General features: G+C 41.0%; 1 protein-coding gene across 24 annotated transcripts in view; it reads right to left on the minus strand.

Moving 5' to 3' along the window:
- The window catches only part of LOC135516325 (discs large homolog 1-like protein), a 200,974-nt gene that overhangs the window by 117,328 nt on the left and 68,775 nt on the right, over positions 1-14,871 (minus strand). The gene's annotated exons all lie outside the window — the stretch shown is intronic.

The raw sequence follows: 14,871 nt of genomic DNA on the forward strand, positions 1-14,871 counted from the left end.
GTGCATGCTGAAATATAAATGACAAATTTGAATGTGAAGTTGCCTGATTTGATTGTGATTCTTACAGAAGCTGTAGCATTCATCCCAAGCGGGGCACAGAGCATATGATTAAAAGTATTGTGGAGTTGAACTAGCATACAATGTGTGTCTCAATGCATCGGTCTCAGAAGAGAAATCCTGTCACGTTATGTAGTGGTTCCCCTGCAGTGAACGCATCAAAGTTTCAGTTTAAGTTTTAATGTCACATGCATAAGTACAGTGAAATGTCTTTCTTACGAGCTCCAAAGCCAACAATGCAGTAATCAATACACACAGATGCCCTATTATCCATGTCAGCGAAAGGCCAAACAGTGTCCTCCTAGGGGGCAGTATTTTCACATCTGGATGAAAAGCGTGCCCAAAGTAAACTGCCTGCTACTCAGGCCCAGAAGCTAGGATATGCAGTTATTAGTAGATTTGGATAGAAAACACTGAAGTTTCTAAAACTGTTTGAATAATGTCTGTGAGTATAACAGAACTGATTTGTCAGGAGAAACCCCGAGCACAATCCATCCAGGGACATTTTTTTTTTTTAGCTTAATCTTTTTTCCATTAGTTTTCTATGGCAATCCCTTTTTAATAGAATATATGCTTGCAGTTCCTTATGGCTTCCACTAGATGTCAACAGTCTTTAGAAATTGGTTGATGTTTATCCTTTGAGAAATGAAGAAGTAGCCCTGTTATTTCCATGTGTCACTCCAGGTGCACTCTGTTTTGGTGTGCGCGACCTGGAACGTGCTTCACTTTTGTTTTCGTCCGGTATTGAGCACAGTATTTCCAGTCTTAAATTTTATCGATTATTTACGTTTTAGGCTACATAAATTTGGATTAGGAACGTTGTTTGAAATGTTTGGACCAAGTTTACAGGTAACTTAGATACTTTGCAGGCATGTTGGGCGAGTTGAAAACGGTGTTTTTCTGAATCAAACTCGCCAAATAAATGGACATTTTGGGGATATAAAAAAGCAATTTATCTAACAAAATGACCATTTGTGATATTTATGGGACATTTTGGCGTGCCAACAGAAGATCTTCAAAGGTATGACATGAATTATATTGTTATTTCGGACTTTTGTGTAGCACCTGCCTGGTTGAATTCTGACTTTCATGTGTTGTCATGATGGGCGCTGTCCTCAGAAAATCGCATGGTCTGCTTTCGCCGTAAAGCCTTTTTGAAATCTGACACTGCGGCTGGATTAAGGACCGAGTACAGTCAAAAAGGTGATTTTCATGTGTTTTAAATTAAATGGAATCCAGCTAAAGGGATCGATATAACAACAGCCAGTGAAAGTGCAGGGCGCCAAATTCAAAACAGAAATCTCATAATTAAAATTCCTCAAACATAGAAGCATTTCACACCATTTTAAAGAAACTTGTTGTTAATCCCACCACAGTGTCCGATTTCAAAAAGGCTTTACGACGAAAGCACAAAGGATTATGTTAGGTCTGCACCTCGTCACAGAAAAACAGCCATTTTTCCAGCCAAAGAGAGGAGTCACAAAAAGCAGAAATAGAGAAAATGAACCACTAACCTTCGATGATCTTCATCAGGTGACACTCATAGGATTTCATGTTACACAATACATGTATGTTTTGTTCGATAAAGTTCATATACAAAAATCTGAGTTTACATTGGCGCGTTACGTTAAGTAGTTCCAAAACATCCATTGATTATGCAGAGAGCCACATCAATTTACAGATATACTCATAATAAACATTGATAAAAGATACAACTATTATGCATGGAATTATAGATACACTTCTCCTTAATGGAACCGCTGTGTCAGATTTCGAAAAAGCTTTACCGAAAAAGCAAACCATGCAATAATCTGAGTACAGCGCTCAGACAACAAATCAAGCCATACAGATATCCGCCATGTTGTGGAGTCAACAGAAGTCAGAAATAACATAAATATGCACTTACCTTTGATGATCTTCATCAGAATGCACTCCCAGGAATCCCAGTTCCACAATAAATGTTTGATTTGTTCGAGGAAGTACATAATTTATGTCCAAATACCTCCTTTTTGTTCACGCGTTTAGCCCAGTAATCCAAATGCTCAATGCGCGATCGCTTAGTTCAGACGAAAAGTCAAAAAAGTTATATTACAGTTCGTAGAAACATGTCAAACGGTGTATAGAATCAATCTTTAGGATGTTTATCATAAATCTTCAATAATGTTCCAACCGGAGAATTCCTTTGTCTTCAGAACTGCAATGGAACTCAAGCTAACTCACGTGAACGCGTGTGGCCAGCTCATGCCTCTCTGCCAGACCACTGACTCAATCCCCTCTCATTCCTCCCTCCTTCACAGTAGAAGCATCAAACAAGGTTCTAAAGACTGTTGACATCTAGTGGAAGCCTCAGGAAGTGAGATTTGACCCCATAGACACTGTATATACGACAGGCAAAGAGTTGAAAAACTACAAACCTCAGATTTCCCACTTCCTGGTTGGGTTGTTTCTCAGGGTTTTGCCATATGAGTTCTGTTATACTCACAGACATCATTCAAACAGTTTTAGAAACTTCAGACTTTTATATCCAAATCTACTAATAATATGCATATCTTAGCAACTGGGCATGAGTAGCAGGCAGTTTACTCTGGGCACTTTATTGATCTAAGCTACTCAATACTGCCCCCAGCCATAACAAGTTAAATACATTTCCATAATATTAAGTTGGAATAATACTTTGAAATGTTTTAAATTATGATTATGCCCTTTTAGCAACAATTGTTTTAAATAAAAAAATAATTTCAGCCCTTTACCGGGTGGTAAATTCGTTAATAGACCATACCTTATTACAAGCAGGATTCATTCACACACAATCAATTGCAAGCCATTCACATATGTTTCTTTACTAACTTGAGACAACTCAAATGTTTCCACAAATCTTCCATTGACATCTATACATGTGAAAGATCAAATTGCGAGCCAGCAACTGAAGTAGTAAGGACTCAGTCCTGTCACCTCAATTATGTAAGAGATCTATCTCATGAAGCCTGCTGTTGGCTGTATGAGGTAAGTGCTGCAGTATTTGGATATAGAGGCTTAATTGTTGTTGTGCTGCTGCCGTTGTCGCAGCAAGACCCTATTGGAAAACAGCGCTGGAGCGAAAGTGCTAAAATTAGCCCACATTGACAACATTGATCCGCAAGCCCTACTTTCAGAACTCCTGCTTCAAAATCCTTTAACAATAGGGCTTAATTGCTCAAAATGAATAAAACTCTCCATAATACTACGTACAAAAGAGCAGAGATTAGATTTCAATTGCATAAGATTGTTATTTCACAGTTTGTCAACTATAGTTCTAGATTTTATCATATTTATTGACTGATTATTCTGAATCATTGAGCCAAAAACACTATTTAGACCTTGCCATGGTAGAAGACAATCCTCAGACGAGAAGTACGGACAGACAACCACTTCTCCACACTGATCAGACCCAAACAAACCTAACATAATGTCTTTGTACAGTAGCCCCAATTCCTAGGGCACTGGTTAACTATACTGCTTATAGATTCCCCATGCAGACATTAAGTCTTTCTCCCTTTTGCAGCCTCAAATATTAATATTTGCCTTTATGAAACAAGGATATGCAGCTCTTCCAAAAAATTGCAAAATGCTTAGCAAAGCTGGGAACACCTGACTACAAATTGGGAAACTTACTGTTCAGTAGCACTGCTGAGGGAGACATAGCTTCTCAAAGTACACTGTATCGTGCAAGATATCCTTGACACATTTATCAAATAAAAATGGAGAAAGCCACCAGTGCTGGGAAAGGAGGTAAGACGTACCTTCTCAAAGGAGAACGGAACCCATGGGACCCGGGACCCGAGACCCATGTCGGGCCTGAGGGTGCCACCGATACCTCCGATGACTTTGGCCGTGCTCTTGGTGGGGCTCTTCTTGACGCTGTCTCGAAGGTTGATGAAGCGGCTCCTGGCTTTGCATGATGCTGGGAGCGTGCAGGAGGTAAAGGTGGCCAGGGACGAGTGAGCTGGCGGATGTTGAGGTGGCCGGTAAGGCTGATGCTGTAGCTGTTGTTGCTGTAGTTGCTGTTGCTGCATTTGTTGTTTCTGCTGGTGTATTTGTTGTTGCTGCATTTGATGATGCTGCAATTGTTGCTGCTGCATGTGCTCTTGCTGCTGCTGTTGCTGGTGCAGCTCGATGGCGTGCTGCCTTTGAAGGGGGTGCAGGTGAGCGAGGGACTCCTGGAGGTTCAGGTTGACCCGTGGCTGACAAGATAACTTGCCTGGACCCCTCTCGCCACTACCATTTGGGGCCTTGGAGCCGTATTCGTGCATCGTGAAGTATGTAGTCATTTTCTGAAACCGAGCAGAGGATGTGGAACTGAATTTTCCCGGTTGGAGAATGAGATGAAGTGTTTCGAGGATGACGGATCTTTCGTTCCTGCTCGGGAAGAGTGGAATTGTTCCTGTTAAGCTTCGTGCTGGCAACAGACAAAACCCAATCCTATTTCTCGGGGTTCAGCCCCCTCAACCATCTCCATCACTGCCTTGTTTCAATACTCCCTCCCCCTCAATAGTTCTCTTAACTTGCACATTCACCCCTCCCTCTACAGTATCTTGCTCTCTTCCTATTACTCACAGCCTCTCATCTCCTCACATTCTCATGCCAATTAATAGGCTCCAGTGAGCGTGGCACATGTCAGCGCAGGGGGGGGCCCTCTCCTGGCATGAATAATCAATGTCGCCCCCGGATTCGGATACACAGCCATACATGTCATCGTCAGCAGCCCGGGAATGCAACGAGGTGTCCCTGTTGTAAGCAGGGGGGGAAGGGAAGGAATCCATAGCATTAATTTACATTTCATAAAAGCACCTGCTGTGGCTGGTAACTTTAGTGAAATGTGACACACGACCATTTAAAAGTTTTTGGTCACTTAGAAATGTCCTTGTTTTTGAAAGAAAGCACATTTTCTGTCCATCAAAATAACATCAAATTGATCAGAAATACAGTGTAGACATTGTCAATGTTGTAAATGACTATTGTAGCTGGAAACGGCTGATTTCTTCTTATTAGGAAACCCTTTTGCAATTATGTAAGCACTGCTGAAAACTGTTTTTCTGATTAAAGAAGCAATAAAACTGGCCTTCAGACTAGTATCTGGAGCATCAGCATTTGTGGGTTCGATTACAGGCACAAAATGGCCAAAAACAAATATCTTTCTTCTGAAACTCGTCAGCCCCGTTTCCAGCGACAATAGTAATTTACAACATTAATGTCTACACTGTATTTCTGATCAATTTGATGTTATTTTAATGGACCAAAAAAATTGTTTTTCTTTCAAAAACAAGGATATTTCTAAGTCACCTCAAACTTTTGAACGGTTGTGTACATAAATAAGATGTTCTTGAAACTGCTCAAGCTCGGGTTTTGGGATCTAGTCTTATGGTCTTGTAATACAACATCCAATTTTTAGGGAGGGCTCTTTTTTTAAACTGTAGATAAGTGTTTGTTGTAATCGTTTGGCTGGGTAAATAGAGAAGATGAAGCATGATCACAATCCATTGAGACCAACATAATCCATCTTCTGTATCTCAAAACACAGCTGTTTTGATAAGTGTAATCCTCAATTGGTTAAAGGCAAATTCAATTTCAATATTTTTAGTTTGTGTTCTTCTAATTTGTTGTAATTCCTTCTCCAAGTTATATTTGTGTAGGTTGCTAATCCTTTTCGTTTTGGAATGAAGAAGCATCCGCTGCTTATGGGATTCCTGCCAGTGATGAGAATCAAAACATACCCTTTGATTTTAACAGTGCAGGGATTGTTTGAAAAACCATGTATAGAGATCCTGAGTGTGACCCTTTGACTTGGCAAGTTACATTTTTAGTGATTGTATGGGAGCTGAAAACTCAAGCTTATCACTGTGTCTGCCCTTCTCCGTTGCACTCAGAGTAAAGGGAGAGAAGAATAGGGAGATTAATTTGTTCTGATTGTACAATGTTTTTAAAAAAAGTTTTGAAAGCAACTACTGTTGTGGCTGTTGGAGAGATGAGGGTCTCAGCTTTCTGTAAGTATTACATGTATAACTCAACTCTCAAACTCTACTGTTTTAACTCCATGTTTCCCAAAGTATCTGGAATACAGTGCCTTCAGAAAGTATTCACACCCCTTGATTTTTAATCCACATTTAGTTGCGTTAAAGCCTGAATTTAAAATAGATTAAATTGCAATTGTTTTGTCACTGGCCGACACACAATACCCCATTCTGTCAAAGTGGAATTATTTTTTTCAAAATGTTTACAAATTAATTAAAAATGAAAAGCTGAAATGTCTTGAGTCAATAAGTATTCAACAACTTTGTTATGGCAAGCCAAAATAGGTTCAGGAGTACAAATGTGCCTAACAAGTCACATGGACTCACTGTGTGTGCAATAGTGTTTAAAATGATTTTTCTATGACTTCCTCAATCTCTGTACCACACACATACAGATAATTGTAAGGTCCCTCAGTTGAGCAGTAAATATCCCTGAGCATGTTGAAGTTATTAATTAATATTATGGATGGTTTATCAATACACCCAGTCACTACAAAGATACAGGCATTGTTCCTAACTCAAGGATTTCCCCATAAGGCCAATGGTGATTTAAACCAGTTTGAGTTTAATGGCTGTGATAGGGGAAAACTGAGGATGGATCAACATTGTGGTTACTCCACAATACTAACCAAATTGAGAGAAAATAAAGATGCATGTACTGAAAAATAATATTCTAAAACATACAACCTGTTTGTAACAAGGCACTAAAGTAATACTGACAAGCATAGTGTTGGCATGGTGGTGGCTGCAACATGTTATGTGTATGCTTGTAATCGTTAAGAACTGGAGGAGTTTTTCAGGATACATTGTTTTTACTGTATGGAGCTAAACACAGGCAAAACCCTAGAAAACCTGGTTCGGCTTTTCACCTGACACTGGGAGGTGAATTCACCTTTCAGCAGGACAATAACCTAAAACACAAGGTCAAATCTACACTGGAGTTGCTTACAAAGAAGAGTGAATGTGCCTGGGTTAGTTTTGACTTGAATCTGCTTGAAAATCTATGGCAAGAGCTGAAAATGGTTGTCTGGCAATGATCAACAACCAATTTGACAGAGATTGAGGAATTTAAAAAATAATATAATGGGCAAATGTCGCACAATCCAGTTGTGCAAAGCTCTTAGAGACTTACCCAGAAACTCACAGCTGTAAACGCTGCAAAAGGTGCTTCTACAAAGTATTGACTCAGGGGTATGAATACTTCTGTCAATTAGTTATTTCTGTATTCTGTGCAAAACGTTCAAAAAATATGTTTTCACTTTGTCATTATGGGTTAGTGTGTGTAGATGGGTGTTTTTTTCTTCTTTTAATCCATTTTGAAATCAGGCTGTAACAACAAAATGTGAGGTAAATTAAAGGGTATTCTGAATGCGCTGTATGTGTGTATGCGGACATATGCAGCCTTTACATTCTGTAAATTATGAATGGATGTAATTGTTTATACTGAAAAAAGGGAAGGGCTAAGATTAACTCACATAGCGTTGACATGACAACTACAGCTCTGCCGTTGGACTGAGGCCTGATTTCATAAGTGGATTTACATGGAGCAAGCAAGCCGCAGGACTAACTGAGCTTGGTCGGGGAGAGAGCTTTCAGACCCACCCTCTTTAGCATTCAGAGCTGGTGCTGTCCTTTGCTGCACACAAACGGCAATATATCGCGCAATTATCAGAAAATGGAAGAATTTCAAGATGACGGTCAATCACCCTCAGTCTGGGGCTCCATGCAAGATCTCACTTCGTGGGATATCAATGATCATGAGAAAGGTTAGGGATCAGCCCAGAACTATACGGCAGGACCTGGTCAATGACCTGAAGAGTGCTGGGACCAGTCTCAAAGGAAACCATTAGTAACACACTACGCCGTCATGGATTAAAATCCTGCAGCGCACGCAAGGTCCCCCTGCTCAAGCCAGGGCATGTCCAGGCCTGACTGAAGTTGTTGCCTTCTCACCAAGCTGCTTGCCTATTGTCCTGTAACCCATCCCAGCCTTGTGCAGGTCTACAATTGTATCCCTGATGTCGGGGCGGCAGGGTAGCCTAGTGGTTAGAGAGTTGTACTAGTAACCGGAAGGTTGCAAGTTCAAACCCCCGAGCTGACAAGGTACAAATCTGTCGTTCTGCCCCTAAATATGTACACACACACTCACACATATAAACACATACACACACATACACACACACACACACACACACATATGCCTCTGCATGCGCATTCTGATGGGAATGCATGTATCAATACACTGCGGTTTGTAACGCTTTGCTAACTGTATACATAATTAAAGTGATTATCCTACATACATGACTACATTGATGGGACACATTTTATGTTATTCTAAACACATAGCCCTGTAGCTGGAAAAATAATTGTATGTTAATCGCAAATAAAAGACTCAGTGTGACAGTGTCAATTTGCCTACTGTGCTTCGATATCCATGAAGAACTCAAATCAACAGACACTTCAGCCTTTCTGTGACATGAAGACAGCCATGGCTTGTCAAATCTAAAACATGAAGGTTCATATAATGAAAAGTATAATGCCAAATTATGCTGGGGATCTGCTGGGGAGGATTAAGGTTAGTGCCCCTTCAACTCTGATGTCAAAGCAGTGCATCTTCAGCACCATCTACAGGCAACACATTGGAACACATTTATGCAGCGTTTGAATAATGAATGATATTTAAGACATGACATCCACCTAACCCAATACTGCTGAGAAAACCCTTCGGCACACTGTTAGTTGAACACAGCTGACCATTGTCCAGAAACCACCAAAAAAGTACTCAATTATACTTATCATTCAATTCTGATAGGCCCTTTGGTGTTTTAAACCTCATCTTCTCCCAAACTATTTAGCTACTGCTGTTAAAGCCACAGCCTAAGATTTGCACTTGCAGCAATTTCAATTAGTGAAATATACCTAATGATGTTGAAGAATGACTCAATGACCAGTTTATTAAGTACACCACCCTGTTCACAAAAAAATGAGCCTAGTTGGTAAAAGTAAGCAACCTTCCCGCTAGCCATGATTAGCTGAGATGAGTGTCTAGACACGATCAGTTAGGTTTGGTCTGCCAAGGTGCACGCTTCAGTCTATAATATGAGCTGGTCAGTATGTGTAGGTAATCCTTTCTAACGCAGCTTTTTTGAAAGACATCACGCAGTAGAACCGCATAAGTGTTGCGCTCCACTTTCTAGAGGGCCGAGTTTTGAAATCAGTGGAATGCCTGGTGGAATCAGAGTATGATAGCTAAAGGGATTAAGAAAATCATGGCATTTGATTGCAAATATGCAGACGGAGTCAAAAACTCACAGAACCCTTATGTATAAAACACATCCTCTGATTACATCTTCAAACTAAGGGCAACCATTGCATCCGCAACAGAGAGGGAGAAGCGTCCATCCGTGTATATGGGTAAGAGAGTCTAGCTCGCTACATTTTCAGATATTACACATTTCTAATTGTCAGAAAGTCGTTTTCATTTCAAGTTAAAGTGTACTGTTATCTAGCTAAAGTTAGCTGGCTAGCTAGCTAGCGTTACATGTATGATCTGTGATGTAATATTCGTATTTCAGAGCCATTTGCATTGCTAGTTATAGCCTAATGTTAGCTAGCTAACATTGAACCTGGTTGGTTAGCTACCTGCAGATTCATGCAGGATAGTAACGTTATGAGTTGGTATTATGGTTCATTGTTTAGCTAACTAGCTACATGCCTAAACAAAAGACTCCACTATGCAAGTAACTATTTCAATAGAATGTTTATGACATCACTGCAACAACTGTCGATAGATGTATCTGGTAATTTGGTCTGGCTATCTACTACAATTTCAGAGCATTGAGTGTGCCAGAGCGCAGAATAACTGACAAATTTACGAATGCTCAACACCTGTTGAATATAGCCAGTGTCAGTAAACATCGGCCAAAAAAATAGTCCTTCAATTGTTGCCAGCAGCACAGTTGCGTCACCAACGCTCTTGATAACATAAAAACAGTAAAATGATCAGTGAGCTCTTCTCTCATTTGTGTCGAAGTAGCTAGCAAGCTAGCTTGGGTGCTTGATTGCTAATAGGTCAGAACGCTTGGATCAACCATACTCCTCGGCCAGCGTGTCCAGTGTGCGCTCTGAACTATCCGAAATCAAAACGCTCTGAATGTACGAACGGACAATCTGACAACGCTCTGAGTTCACAAACGTCCAGAGCACACTCTGGCACTCCAGATTAAATTTACGAACATACCCGTAGTATAAGCCAGGCTTTAGTCTTGAAATATTTGGTTGTTTAGTAGATAGCCTTACGTGAATCCTTAAAAAGATGGGTGGGGCTAAAGCTTAAGAGGGTGTGAACGATGCTGAATGCGTGTACACAAAGAGCTCTCCAGTATGTACAAAACCATTCAAGGGCCATTTTCTCAAAAGTGAGTACATTGTTTATCAACATTCAAAGAATGACTTTCCCCTTGTTCCTCAACTGTAGTATATGATATGCCATTTTCTAGCTCTGAGTCAATACTGGCCAAATCGAGCCGATCAGTCACAAATGCTTGTACCAATACCAGATCAATATGAAAAGGTAAGACGTATTTGAGGTAGAGATTTACATGAAGGCAGGGTAAAGTAACTAAGCATCAGGATAGAAAATAATGAGTAAAATAAACAGTAGCAGAAGCAAATGTGCGTGCATATACGTATGTAGTGTATGTGAATGTGTGTGGCTATTTTGTGTGGGAGAGTCAATGTAGTGTGTGTGAGTGAGTGTGTGTATATACAGAGTGTACAAAACATTAAGAACACCTGCTCTTTCCATAGACTGACCAGGTGAAGGCTATGATACCTTTTTGATGTCACTTTTTAAATCCACTTAAAATCGGTGTTGAAGAAGGGGCTGAGACAGGTTAAAGAAGGATTTTTAAGTCTAGCGACATTGATTTTGTATGTGTGCCATTCAGAGGGTGGGGGGGTTGCAACTCAATATTAGTCCTTAATGTTTTGTACACTCAGTGTATAGTCTACGGAGTGAGCAGGAAAGTCAGTGCAGATAGCTAGGTACCATTAATGGACTATTTAGCAGTCTTATGGATTTGGGGTAGAAGCTGTCTTGAAGCCTGTTGCTCCAGTCTTTGGCAATTTTTTGGGACACCTTCTGTAGTGCTTTGTGGACAAGGGCAGTGCATTTGCCATACCAAGCGTGAGGCAGCCAGTCAAGATGCTCTCAATGGTGCAGCTGTATAACTTTGAGGATCCGAGGGCCCACTGCCATGCCCTCTTCATGAGGACGCCAAAGAACTTGCTCTCGACCCGCTCCACAACAACCCTGACGATGTGAATGGACACGTGCTCTCTGCCTCTTTCTCCTATAGTCCACGATCAGCTCCTTGGTCTTACTGACGTTGATGGAGATGTTGTTGTGCTGGCACTACACTGCTAAGTCTCTGGCCCCCTCCCCGTAGGCTGTCTCACCACTGTCGGTGATCAGGCCTACCACCGTTGTGTCGTCAACAAACTTGATCATGGTGTTGGATGTGCGTGGCCACGCAGTCGTGGGTGAACAGGGAGTACAGAAGGTGACTAAGCGCACACCTCCGAAGGGCCTCCGTGTTGAGGGTCGGTGTGTTGCCAACCTTCAGCACCTGGGGCCGGCCTGTCAGTCCAGGATCCAGTTGCAGAGGGAGGGGTTCAGTCACAGGGTCCCTAGTTTGGTGATGAGCTTTGAGGGTACTATGGTGTTGAATGCTGAGTTGTAGTCTATGAACAACATTCTCACCTAGTTATTTCCCCTCTTGTCCAGCTGGGAGATGGCAGTGTGAAGTTGGAGGAATGCGAATTGGAGTGGGTACACGGTGTCTGGGATGATGGTGTTGTGTGTCATGAACGGCCGTTAGAAGCAGTTCATAGTTACAGATGTGAGTGCTACAGGTCATTTAGGTGGGTTAACTTGGAGTTCTTGAGAACAGGGACAATGATCAGCTTGAAACATGTTGGGGGCATGCTTCGAGAACGCACTCTGGTATTCAGTGAATATTAACCCGTTTAAATGTTATGCTCACATCAGCCAAAGAGCGAGATCATATAATAATCTGGTAAAACAGAGGCTTTCGCGCAAGGCAGTGTTATATATTCCCCGAATCGAGCATAAAATACATTTAGCTCATTTGGGAGTTCTGCGTCGCTGGGCAACTCATGGCTGGGAATCCTTTTGTAATCCGTTATAGTTTGCAAGCCCTGCCACATACGACGAGTATCGGAGCCGGTGTAATAAGATTCCACCTTAATCCTATATTGTCCTTTTGCACGTTTGATGTCTCTGAGGTCGTAGCGGGCTTTCTGAAATCCATCCATGTCCGTATCCTGTCCCTGTCCCAATATCGAAGATATTGCTTTTCTTATAGTCACTGTGGGGACAACATTGTCTATTAACTAATTGATGAAGCACGTGAATTGTGGTAAGCTCCTCAATATCATCGGATGAATCCTGGAGCATATCCCAGCCTGTATTAGCAAAATAGTCTTGTAGCCTCACGTCTGCTTCATCCCAACACTTCTGTACTGAGTGCATCACTGGCACTTACTAATTGAGCTTTTGTTATGTAGACAGGAAGCAGGAAAATTGAGTCATGGACCGATATGCCAGACGAGGGAGTACAATAAAAGGGGTCTAGAGTTTTAGCGCTCCTGGTGGCTCAGGAGATGAGTTAATAAAAGTGTGGTAGGATGGTTTTAAGCCTCCCTGCGTTAAAGTCTCCTCCCTCCAGAAACGCGGCCTCTGAGTGAGCGGTTCCTTGTTTGTTTATGGCCCCAGGGATGTTTGTTTGATAAGTGTGTGAATTTGCCTGTCCTGCTAAGCATTCAAAATGTAACAAGTACTTTTGGGTGTCAAGGAAAATGTATGGATTAAAAAGTAAAATATTTTTTAAGGAATGTAGTGAAGCAAAATTGGTCAAAATTATAAATAGTAAAGTACAGATGCCCAAAAAAACTACATGAGTAGTAGTTCAAAGTATTTTTACAAAGTACTTTACACCTCTGCATGAGTCCATCCATTTTAATTCATAGTTTTGATGTCTTCACTATTATTCTAATGTGTCCAAATGTTTGACTGGTACTGTATCGATGTTTTTGTTGTTGTAATTATAACTTTGTAAAAAGTATACTTCAAGGTATTCTTTTAAATATATTTTTTCACTTTTTATTTTTATGTTTAGCTCATACAATGTAAAAGTATGCATTAAGGTGTCTGTCAGAGGAAATGTAGATATTAATAAATAGATTTATATAGCTTCCAAAATGTTTTACAATGGTGAGGGAGTACCAAGGTGGATGTGTGGTGCCTTCAAAACAGCGCCCCTTGTCACTCATCTAGTGTAAATATAAATAATTGGTTCATACACTGTTCGAGTCAATACATATGCGATTTGGTTTGTATGGTGTACCTGATCCACTAATATTGACAGAAGGGAGAACAAGACGAGCCACCACTTTTATATGATCTACAGATGAGCACACAAAATCCATAAAAGCATTACATTTTTTTTGGTTACCTTTTAAATGCCTCTATTGCTTCTCGCACAGATCCAAATTCTAGTTCTTCGAAAAGGTCATTCTAAAGAGTAATTAGTGAAAGGTGAATTTGGACGTTGCACTGGTGCCTGACATTAATTAGATATGTGCCCGACCAGTAATCAGATGCAGAATTTGAACAGGTTCCATTTGTCCATCCAAACACTAAGTAACAGTGATGGAGATGAGGCTTATGCAGAAAATAAAATCTTTCAGATGACAGACCTCTGAAATGTGCTGTGTGTGTGTGTGTGTGTGTGTGTGTGTGTGTGTGAGAGAGAGAGATATTGGCTAGGACGAGCAGGGTCCCTGTTTTAGATGCAGTAAATAGGGAGGGCGGGTTAGTGCTGCGTGTCAGGAGCCTGGAGGTTGCTAGGCAACGCTGGGAAAGGCATGTGCTACTGCAGGGGTTCCCAACATCAGCCCTCAACTATCTGTGTGTTACTGTAGGTTTTCACCAATTCACTTCAATCTATGGGTGGCCTCTTAGTCATCATGCTTCATTTAAACATCCTTGACGCAATTGTATGAATGAGTGTGCAATAGGAGATGCCAAGGCATTGGAATGAAAATCTGTATATAAAAAAAAACCATGAGAACTGAATTCAGTTTGTCCTCTACTGTTCCACCCTCCAACCCCAATCCTTCATGGGTAAACTGGGTATTTTGACCCTCTGAGGTAAAAAGACAATGTGCTTGCAAGGAGTCAAGAGTTAAGCTGCCAATGAAATCTGGGCCCTTATCTTGGATTCTTTAGGCATAACAAAACATTGTGTTGACATGTTTCTATGGTGCTCGGATGCTTCCAGCAACTACAAGGTGCCACTGAGTCATCACATTTCTGTGCCTTCGACGCTGCTACCACCGAATCTTCTCTAACATAGGATATTTGTCTGTCTACAACGTGTTGACATGACTCAAGGCTTTTCTGGCAGGGCGTTTCAGTGCTGGTGATGACTGATCTAATGACTAAGAGCAGTCCTAGGTTTTTCTTAAACAGTGTTTTTACACCTGGGTGATTCTCATGACGCATCAGCAAAAATCTAAAATAATTCTGAGGACTAAGATGTCTAGTTTTAGGCAAAGTGTCTTATTTCAAATACATTTCACATTTGCCCGAATGTTATATTTTCACCCCAAATTCTCATTACCGAAATGCGTCCAGATTAAATTCTCAGGTCATTAAACTATTTTACTTCCGAAAAACCTA

The sequence above is a fragment of the Oncorhynchus masou genome, chromosome 3 (assembly GCF_036934945.1).
Source record: "Oncorhynchus masou masou isolate Uvic2021 chromosome 3, UVic_Omas_1.1, whole genome shotgun sequence".
NCBI classification, from domain to species: Eukaryota; Metazoa; Chordata; class Actinopteri; order Salmoniformes; family Salmonidae; genus Oncorhynchus; species Oncorhynchus masou.